Here is an 11,110-nt window from a genome sequence, read left to right on the forward strand (position 1 = left end):
AATCTTTGGGGTTTTTCTCAGCAATATATCAACGTCAACTGATAGCAAGGAATCTTCCACTGTTATTGGCATTGACAGTTTTAGTCAATGGTCTGTGTCATATTGTGGTCACACCAAACATACCGTTCTCTTTTCGTTGTTGAAAATACTATTACACGATAAGTTTCAAAACAATGCGGCAGGCTATCAAACGTTTCTGCACCCCGCAAACATTTAAGGACGCCATTTAAAAACGCTGACAATGTTAAGATTTGAGAGTGCTGTTGTAAATGTTTGCTCCTGATGCAGAGATTTACACATTACGTTTCGAAAGCAAAAGAATTTGAATCATGCAGACTAAATCCACGTGCAGGTATTTGTAGCTGTAGGGGGATGTAACAATTGACTCACTAAGTACTAGCTTTTTAATTTCAGATTATCTGTTTATCATACCAGTCATTCTAATCAACCTGGGTTTGCGTATTCTCGCATGACATCCACGAAGAAGAAGAAAACCGAACAGAGTCCAGCCGGTGTTCAAACCAGATGAAGAAAACACCCAAAGGTCGCATCTTCCTTTCGGTCCACTACCCACCGGTTCTCGCGTGACGACAATGGCTTAGACCGTCCTGATGCAGACACTCTTGCAACGTCTGTAGCTCTTTTGGATGATAAACTTGATGCCTAAGATGTCATGACAAATTAATTTAATCAGAATTTTTATAGTTTATTTTATCTTCAACCTTATTTTTATGAATTATAATTTAGTTTTGCGTGATTCAACAGATCATAACCCACTAATGCAAATATGTGTAACAGTCGAAGTGGTAGGGAATTCATTACTTGTATTAATATTTCCTTTTGTATCAACACCTCCAAAAATATGATATTTTTGAAAAAGTACGAGTGAATAAAATATTACAATTAAGAATTATAACCGTTGGCTATCAAAGTAACATTCACCCTGAACTCTATAGTTTACAGGATTAAATAATGCATTAGTTTGAAAGATACAGGAATAAGTTTATTATTCCGCCCCTCCCCCTTAATGGAAATGAAAAATATAGTTACAGTTACAGTGAAATTTAATTTTACCAGGCGAATAATTGATGGAACATATATATTTCCGCGCATAAATTTGCTTTACGTTACAGGACGAAGATGTTCTTGAACAAATTTGGATAGATCACACATTTTGAGTCCAAACTAATCCCTAGGCATTCAAACATTCATTGTTAACCATAACAACAATAAACCGACATAAGGCAATGTGTTATGAACCATCAAAACAGATATATGGGGAACACACGTAAAGGGTAATATCCGTCTAAGATACAATAAAGATAATGTTCAACTAATGTATTCAATGATGATGTTATAGAATTTCCGACAATAAAATGATTAAAACATTGTTGGTACTGAAGTAAATAATCATTTATGCTTTTCTTTCTTTTAGTTATAGATATAATAATTCTTCATTTACCAACAAAATAAAAACAGTGAGTCTCAACTGTTTTTTGATTTTTCAGTTGGGAAACAAGGACTCCACAAACATCTTTCGTAGCTGTAATTTTGATTTGTTTTTATTTTTTCTAATAGTGGTCAACATTTTCTAAGGCTTGAAGAGTTTATGTAATACTAATATTGGAAGTATAGGGCTTCACTCAGTAGAAGAGTCTAATATTTGTAAGCTCCATTTTCATGAAGTTCCTTATTTAAAAAACGTTTTAATGCTTTTGTTTACATATATATATTTCTTACCTTGGTTTAGAATTGCTATTTTTGACAATTATATATCTTACTAAGACATCAAAGATTTTGTGTCAGCATGCCTGAAAAAGTTAGCCTGGGAAAACCCACATTTTATTAATTATTTCAACAATGCGAAATTTCCTCTTCATATTAAAATCTCGCAAACTATCCTCTTTGCTTTATGAACGAGTACTCTCCGTTTTTAAGAACAGAGACCATCGGACAGTAGCTTGAAATGAGGACAACCTCCTTATGTAAGGTGACCTTGAAGGGAGTTCGATTTTCTGTATATATTACATCCAGTTCAGGTACATTTTCTTGACAGAATTTGCAGAAGTTCATTAATTTGTATTCCTACATGTTACACAGACATTTAATTTTAGTAATGGCAAGGAAGTAACTGAAGTGTCAAGAAATTCTATTAAGGTTGGCCGTATATCCCATGTCATTTCAATTTTGTCTAGAGAAAATAACACTTGTGCTCTTTTTCTCTAATATTATTTGATAACTTGAAAATCATTCATTTACGTCCCTTCTTTGTACACCTCTCATGAAGTAAACTTGTCATAAATATAGCACGATGAGGCATGTTTACCATATTATATCTAATTTGGCCATATTATCTCCATTTTTTAAACAATAACTTCTTTCAATTTAAAAACATCACTTATCTAATGGACTTGTGCAGGGATGTGTTAATTCTGTTTACTTGGAACGTTTCAAGGGCTGTGAATGATTAGTCTTTAAAGCCGGATGAAGTGAGGAGTTTGATCACTGAAGATCTCACTGAACTGTTTCGTCAGATTGACTTGAGAACATTGTTAAAATCCCGACCAAGAAAAATGACAGCGAAATGGATACGAAAAAGATTCTAAAATAAAACCATTTAAAAGACAACAATGAACCTGAATACTGTTAAATGATTTGGGCCAGATTTCCGTAACATTTTTCATCACCTATCACTACAAGAACATCCCGTTTTTCTTTTCACCAACCCTTCTGTAATTAGATTTTCATGAAATGCCCTCCTTTTAACTCGTAAGGAGGAGCTCTACCGTGCTTGAAATATAGCTGTGATTACATCGTGCGTACAGGTTTTATAACTATAAACATTGTTTCGTTTCAATCGTCTGTAATCTTTGAATCTTTATTTCGCGCCTCATTAACCATTTGATAGTGTTTCTCCTTAACGTGACTGTAATGCCATGTTTTAATTTATGATGAGACGTAAATAAATAAGCAAAAAAAATAAATGTGAATTATTCCCAACTTAATGATAATAATGTGGAACACGTGTGGAAGATAGGGAGCCCGGATATTCATCAGTCTTCCTACAAAAAATGGAATGTAGAGAAATGTCAGAGTTTTTGTTGTGCTATACCCTTTTTCCCCACTATTTATACCAGGAATATAATTATTCTTGTATAATATCGGAGTGATTGACATCCATTTAATATTTGAAGATGTTGCTGATTTAAATGAATAGTAAATGAAATTACTTTGAATCCTTGTTTTCTTTCAATGGCTTGAGGATAGTTGTAATCAGATTTAAATAAACTCAGCATGATATCATATTGAGTCATATGTAACGGAAATCAAGCATATTAGACCCCATATCGGTTTGCAATATATTCTATGATATAATGTATTACACAAAATAAATTCTCTTCTATCTGGAGAGATACGAAATAGTAAACATGTTGTAGTACAATCCATTAATGCGTCACATTTTAAATCCTAATAATGAATTGATTTAGTAATAAAATGAATAGCACAGCTTGACACGTGTGCTGTATAAAAGATTCAAGTGAGTGTCATTAAGCAACCAAAATGGTAACGTGATACGAAACTGGGTCGTAGTTCTTAATACATTGACTATGGCTCCATCAAGGTATTAATTACTAAATAATATCTTGCTCGTGACAATACTGTGCATTTGTTTTAGATTATGAAATGAATACATATGCAAAGCAAAGTATGCATTTTGTGAAATCAATATTTTACTTTGGAGTCTAGTTTTAACCAAGACTTTAAAATGTTTTTGATTCTAATGCGTTCCATACGATATTCTTTGGTATTACATGTTGGTATTTCTCTCTGCTATTTCAGTATGTACAGTCAAACTAAGATAACCTTTCAATTGATTTGAAATCTTGCTAACTAAATTAAATGGAGATGACGAATGCTGGAGTAGCGGCTATGCTGGGCAAATAGGTGCTCAAATATGTACATGTGTTGGTTTTGACGAGTTTGTTCTATTGCTTGTTTGTTTTTCTCTCAGTACATCCCTTCTGCATGATTGCATCGACAATATCAGAATAAAACGATAAAATTACCTTCACCATCAACACGACAAAATAATGGTCTATATATAAATATGTATGTACATAGCTGTAGAAATGCCTAGTAATTTGGTGGTTTGTCTATGTATCGGGATCTCGAGAATCTGTGCACAAAAAAATGTTTAGTGCGTTCAGTCCAATTTCAATTGTGGATATAACCCCGTAAGTCACAGTTTCATGAAATGGTCTTGGTTAAACTAGGCTGCGCAAACATTCATGGCTGAGTACGAAACTTGTGATAGCCCTTGCTCTCATGTTCCCGGATTGCTGGGAAACAAAGATATTCGGCAAGGCTAGAATTCGGTGGCCAGACTGAGGTTTTGATAACAGTTATTTCAACTGCTATATATAATATTTTATCAGATATATAAATAATTTTTGGTATATATATATATATATATATATATATATATATATATATATATATATATATATATATATATATATATATATATATATATTGAAGAATTCGAATGTAAGTAAATAAAAATATTCGCACGTACAGACAGTCAGACAGAGAGAGATACATGCACACACACACACGCTATATATATATATATATATATATATATATATATATATATATATATATATATATATATATATATATATATATATATATATTCCTAATATTCAATAAATAATGTATTTCCATAAAATACAAGATGAAAACTTAATTTCTTTTTACAGTATTGTGAAATTAATAATAAAATAATCCCAAAAGTACCTTTACAAGTCCAAATGTATAGTATATTTCAAATCGATTCCAGTATTGCATGTGCTGATGTGCCACTAACCATGAATGAGCCGATGTACTAACAGTCTTGATGTGTCACAATGATATAATCCGGAATGTCTTTTAATGAATCCACAATAATTTCCAGATAGTGATTTAGTCCAAAAGTTAATAATATCTTTGTAATTCCAATGATTCATTTAAATAAATCCTCTCAAATTATAATCGAACACATCTAAAGACTGATTCCACCAGACAGATGTTAAAATGGGAATAAATAATTATGGTTATCAGAACCGTATAAAAATATATAACAGACAACCAAAGGAACAGGATGTGGGTTATTTTCCCATCAAACTGGCGAAGAAGGACAGATCTGTTAACTAAAATTTGAACAGAGAAGATTTTGAACAGAGCTGTAATTAATAGTGATATTATTCAATATTACACACACTAAATAGTTGTCAATTACTTGATTATGCAGTTGATTCCGATGTGATCTGATCATGCTATTCTCAGATATGTTACACTCTGTACTATTGTGCACCAACTTTTACAACTTTACACATACAATAAACTTTTCATACACGAAATAATATATAGCTCCAGTACCGGTACATTCTGTATTGCATGTCCATTATCTTAACATTTTTAAATTCACTATTCATTTTAACTTGTTCAAATCTAATCTAACGGGCATCAACAAATCTTTGTAAGGCATGAATATGGTATAAACTTGAAAAGATCATCGTTTCCATATGATATTTTTCGTCCGCCTACAATACCTTAGCCTTTTTTTGATACAGTTGAAATGGGCTTAAAATGGAATAAGGAAGTATTACAAAATATTTGTCTGAGACATACAAAAAGACAGCCGTAGCTTTGCTCGGTATAAGTGATTGTGTATTAAGCTTATTATGTAAAAGTGATAATAAATTGTTTCTTTCCGTATATCATGTCTTTATGGTCTTAATCTAAGAAAAGAGCAAAACCAACAAGTTTTGTACAATTAAGCAAATAAACTTTCCCTAGAATATAGGGTAAAAATGGGAAAAGAACTTACAGTAGTGTGTGTTAAATCCCAAATTTTCAATAAAGTTCTATTACAAGTCCAAACGTACAGAGTAGTCCAGATTGAAATCCAACGGTATGCCGAACGAATTCCAATATTGAATGTGCTGATGTTGATAGGCTAACAGTTTTGATGTATAACGATGATATAATACAAATATCCTTGAATGAATTCACAATAATTTCAGGATAGTGATTTAGTCAGAAAATGATCAACGAGCACTTTATAATTTCAACGAGTAGTTTCAATAACTTTTTTAAACCTGTTTACCTGATCGCAACTACATTTGATTCCGCTAGGATTGGTGTTAAGAGTAGGAATGAAGAATTTCGGTTTACTTCTCCCTTATATAAAACATAAGTCATAACATGAGGACCAGGATGAGGGTCAAAAGAGTTCATTTCTAGAACATTTTAAATTGTAAACTATATCAGGTCTATTACAAAAACTTTAGTAAAGAACATTACAAACAGCAGACACACAAGGAACCAATGTTTTGAATTCAAACTCAAGTAATAATAAATTTAAAAGATACAAAGATCATAGACAAGTATTAGCCATGTAATATGTCAATCTGATTAAAATTAGATCTCCACTGTCCTCGTGCCCCTATGTTATCTCCATAACCGCTAATTTTATCAGCCAGTTAGATGAAGTCTTATATATCATCGCGTTTGAGAGACTCAGCAGTATTGCTGAAGAGCATCAATGTGTGCCGAACGATTTGATTCACTTTCAGGTTTCTGAAAGGTGCATTTCCATCGGCCAAATCAAATGTCACCAAAAGGTGACCCTGATTGGTCACTGTCGATCTTCACGTTGAATAATGGAGATCTTATTTTAATTGGTGGGTTGAAAATTTGCACACACACACGCACGCACGCACACAGAGAGAGACAGAGAGACAGAGAGAGAGAACTTCGTGATTACAAAACTATGTTATTTCGTATGTCCATGCACCAAAGTGTTGCAACATCACCATATTCAATGCATTTATCTCTTAATAACAACAGATTCTCATTAGTGGATTAAGTCATCATTTTGGGTGGGGGGTGGGATGGAGTTTGGGTGGTGTGGGAATAAACTACCCTGTTGAAGACAACTGTTACTGATGTATATATGAAACTGATGATAAACTCTGAGATCCATTGATGAGGAAGAAGTTATGAGAAGAACTCGAAATGTTTTATCCGGGAAAGCTAGGGGACCCAGATGGTATGCTGTTTAAGATATTGGATCACACTGTGGCAGAAATTACCCAAGTGTCAGACCATTTGTTTAATACCGTACTTCAATCCGGTTATTTCCCATGAGCAGGTGGAGACAATATCTGCTCAGTATATAAATAAAGATGCTGTACATCGGATCAAGGCCGCTCCAGTTGCCCTGTAGTTAGAGCGTCCGCCCCTGATGCGGGAGGTCGAGGGTTCGATCCCGGTTGAGTCATACCAAAGACGTATAAAAATGGTACTAAAAGCTGCCTCGCTTGGCGCTCATCATTAATAGGTTAGTATTAGGACTGGTCGGCCTGATGTCATGAGAATGTGACTAGGTGGACATCATGCTACATGTATGCAGCACGATGCCCCATTGCTAGACATCACCATAAACTGCCACACTGCAGACGTCGTAGCAATATGACTGAAATATTGTTAAAGCTACATTAAGTATCCAAATCACACACACACACACACACACACACACGGTCAGGTATTCAACGTCTTTTCAAATAAATTGAAAACATGGCCATATTAAGGGAGGTTATCGATGAAGCTCAATCTGGCTTCCGAAAGGGGTATTCTCCCGTATATAGCATGTTTATTCTATAAAATGGGGTACACAAATACCGATGCAGACCTGGCCGCAGATGCATTTTCATTGATTTTTCCAGTGCGCTTGATTATACACATCACTGAAACCTTATTGAAGTTGTAGTTAAGAATGGTATCGAATGAAACATTTTACTTATCATACCATCACTGCATAATAGTCTATGCTATTACATATTTATAAACGACTATAAAGCCAAAATTACAGAAATGTACGTAACATATTTGGCATTTCTGCTATATTGTACGCTGATGACGTTGCTAACTGTGCTGATACTGTGATAAGTCGAAAACATTAAATCAAGGTTGTAGAGGATTTTTGTAATGAAACCGGGGTAATATATAGATCAGAATTTAAAAAAAATTAAAATGCCTCATTCTATAAATTGATGGGCTTCTGCTGACTCCCAAACTGGTCTGGACAAAGGCAAAATAAATTTAGGCATCACAAATAAGAAAAGCATTGATTTCGATATACAAGATTATTCAGACCATAACGAAAGCGTTATTCCTTTTTGAACAAGTTTTTGAGAAAGGAAAAATATATACTATTTTCGATCTTTGACTATGGGGCATACTTGTGGGGAAATGAAGAAGAAGAAAAAAGATTGAAAATATCCACTCCATATTTCGTACCAATTACGTACAAATAAAGCAGGAAACTTTACTTGGCATTTTCTTGAGGCGAGTGTTGTCGACTTCCTTTTTGTAACTTAGTACTTTACAATATGAAACAAGTACTGTATAAAACTGACGAGAATTCTTAATCATGCCCTGCAAAATGTTATAAAATGCCGATTAAACTTTAGAAGCTGGTCGTTAACTGGGTCTTAAAGACCAAAGATTGGTTATTAAAGTATGGCTCTTAATACGTGTGGATCTCAAAAGACGTTGGAGGACCACCACCCCATTTTAATGTGTTCTTCAAGCTATGTGTAGAAGATAAATTGTTTAGAAAATGGGTTTCAGACATGTCGGAGTGTAAGAAAGCTCATCGTTACATATATTTCTCAGCGAAATATTGTATATGACATTAATATTTTTTCCCATTTAAAGTTCAAACAAGCGATTGCTTGTCTTTGATGCCCTACCAATAATTTAATGTTTGACGGTGGAAGACACAATAAAAAGTCAGTCAGTGAATGTATTTTATTTGATACTTAACAAATCAGAAGATGAAAGTATCTATACTTTGTGTGATGTGTTACAAATTAGAACATTTTTGGACGTATCTTATATATATATATATATATATATATATATATATATATATATATATATATATATATATATATATATATATATATATATATATATATATATATATATATATAACATTTTGCTATCCCGTCATATATACTGTAATAAAAATAAAAAGGTATGTGCTATCAGTATTTTTTTATTTTTATAGCTTTGTTAGATTTCACTGATTATTTGTTTAGTTATGGAGAATCGGTTTTGGCAAGATTTTTCTCAAACTGAGTAATTAGCCTGTTTGTTGGAGAAGGAGTCATAGTGTACAGTATTCACAAGGGTAAATGGAATAGTTTCGTAAAACGGCTCCCCCCCCCTCCAATTTCTTCACTGTATAAATTTGTTCGGGATATTCTGATGTGAAAATGCTTGGTCATATAAGATAGAAATACTTTTGTTTATTTTATGTCTATGCCATGTTTCGTGCATCGTTGCATGACATGCCGATCTACGGCTTAAAAGAACACAACAACGTACTGATATATCAAACAAATGTGAAGCAAACAATGACCATGCAAGTATGAAATTAGAGTCTTGTGAATATTTGGCTCATTTTTGACTAAAGGAAAACTATTTGTAGTATTAGTAACACTTTATGAACCATTTATTTGACATTGACTTTTGTCCTGGGGTCCTTTGAAATTGGGAAACATCGACCTCAACCCAAACTCATGCAAACGCTTGACATTGGTTGTTTCTATCGATGGAACTCTTACACGTATTAAAGAAAATGAAAACACAATCGTAAGGATATAATAGCACCTGGATGACACTTTCTTAGAGAAAAAATAAATCTTTTCGAAAAAATATTATCCACGCAGTAACTTTCCATTCTAATAAGATACATTTTAAGCAAAGGAGAAGACCTGAAAAACATAAAATACTAGCTGTACGAAGTTGTAAAATTTTGTAATTTTCAGGATTATTATACGGAGAAACAAGGCTGGTAAAATATATTTTTAATTCCATAATTTTGTTCTGCAACAAAAACTATCCGGCATGTAAATAATTAAAATAGATTTAATTACCCTTACATTTTCATCCAGCGTTTTTGAAATGCGTAAAGGTGAGGAATAGCAGCGGAAGAAAATAATAATAATAAGAGTAGTAGTAGTAGTAGTAGTAGTAATAGTAGTAGTAGTAGTAGTAGTAATAATAATAATAATAATAATAATTATCATTATTATTATTATTATTATTATTATTATTACTACACTATATTAGCATTATTTGTGTTGCTGTTGTTGCTGTTTGATGTATTTGTTACATAACCAAACTGTCTTCTCAAGTTGATACTTACGTGCCTTATCGTGATACCTATATTTTGACGAGACTGTCTGTTCTAGCCGTAGCACTCACTGCCATTATGTTGCTTCATCATTTGCTTTTCGAAACTTTGAAACAGCCATTTCTTTATTTTCCTCCCATCATTCAATCCATCTATCATTTGATCCAGCCTAATATTTATCTATCTAATTATTTATTGGATGAAATCGTTTGTCCCATATCAGAAAGTGACATTTTATACAATTAACAAAGAAAATAAAAACAAGAAGAAAGAAATGAAGAAGATACATTTTGGGATTACTGTTTAATATAAATAATTACACTTCATAGAGGCCAGAAATAAACAGAGGATCACTATATCTCGCACTTTTCTCCTTTTATCGAAATCTCTTTCTCTTGAACATTACACCTGATTAAAAATACAAAGTGGTTGAGGCCTCCAAAAAATAAAATGGGGGTGGGGTTTTTGATTTATATTATCTTTTCATTCGTTTTTATTTTCTTTGGTGTAGTTTGTTGGTTTTTTAAACTTAACTTGCCGCGTGTTCTTACTTATTCATTCCTTGACTTTCTTGTTCCCATTTTCCTTAAGTTGTGTGTATGCATGTGTACATTTATGTAGGTGAATATGCAGTCATTTTACATCTAATTTTAATTTTTTTTTATCCATTAATAAATTTATCCAGCGATACAAATTAAACAATCACAAAATTATAAAGATATGTTCACATGAATTTAACAATAGCCGTTGTATGCTTATCTCTTTCCATGTTACTAATAATAAAAATAGCTAAAGAAGCAAATGATGCACAGATTCTGTGCAGCATGCTCGGCTTGTTTAACGGTACATACATTTGCC

This window comes from Sinohyriopsis cumingii, chromosome 11, assembly GCF_028554795.1.
Source record: "Sinohyriopsis cumingii isolate HCF-2022 chromosome 11, ASM2855479v2, whole genome shotgun sequence".
Taxonomy (NCBI): domain Eukaryota; kingdom Metazoa; phylum Mollusca; class Bivalvia; order Unionida; family Unionidae; genus Sinohyriopsis; species Sinohyriopsis cumingii.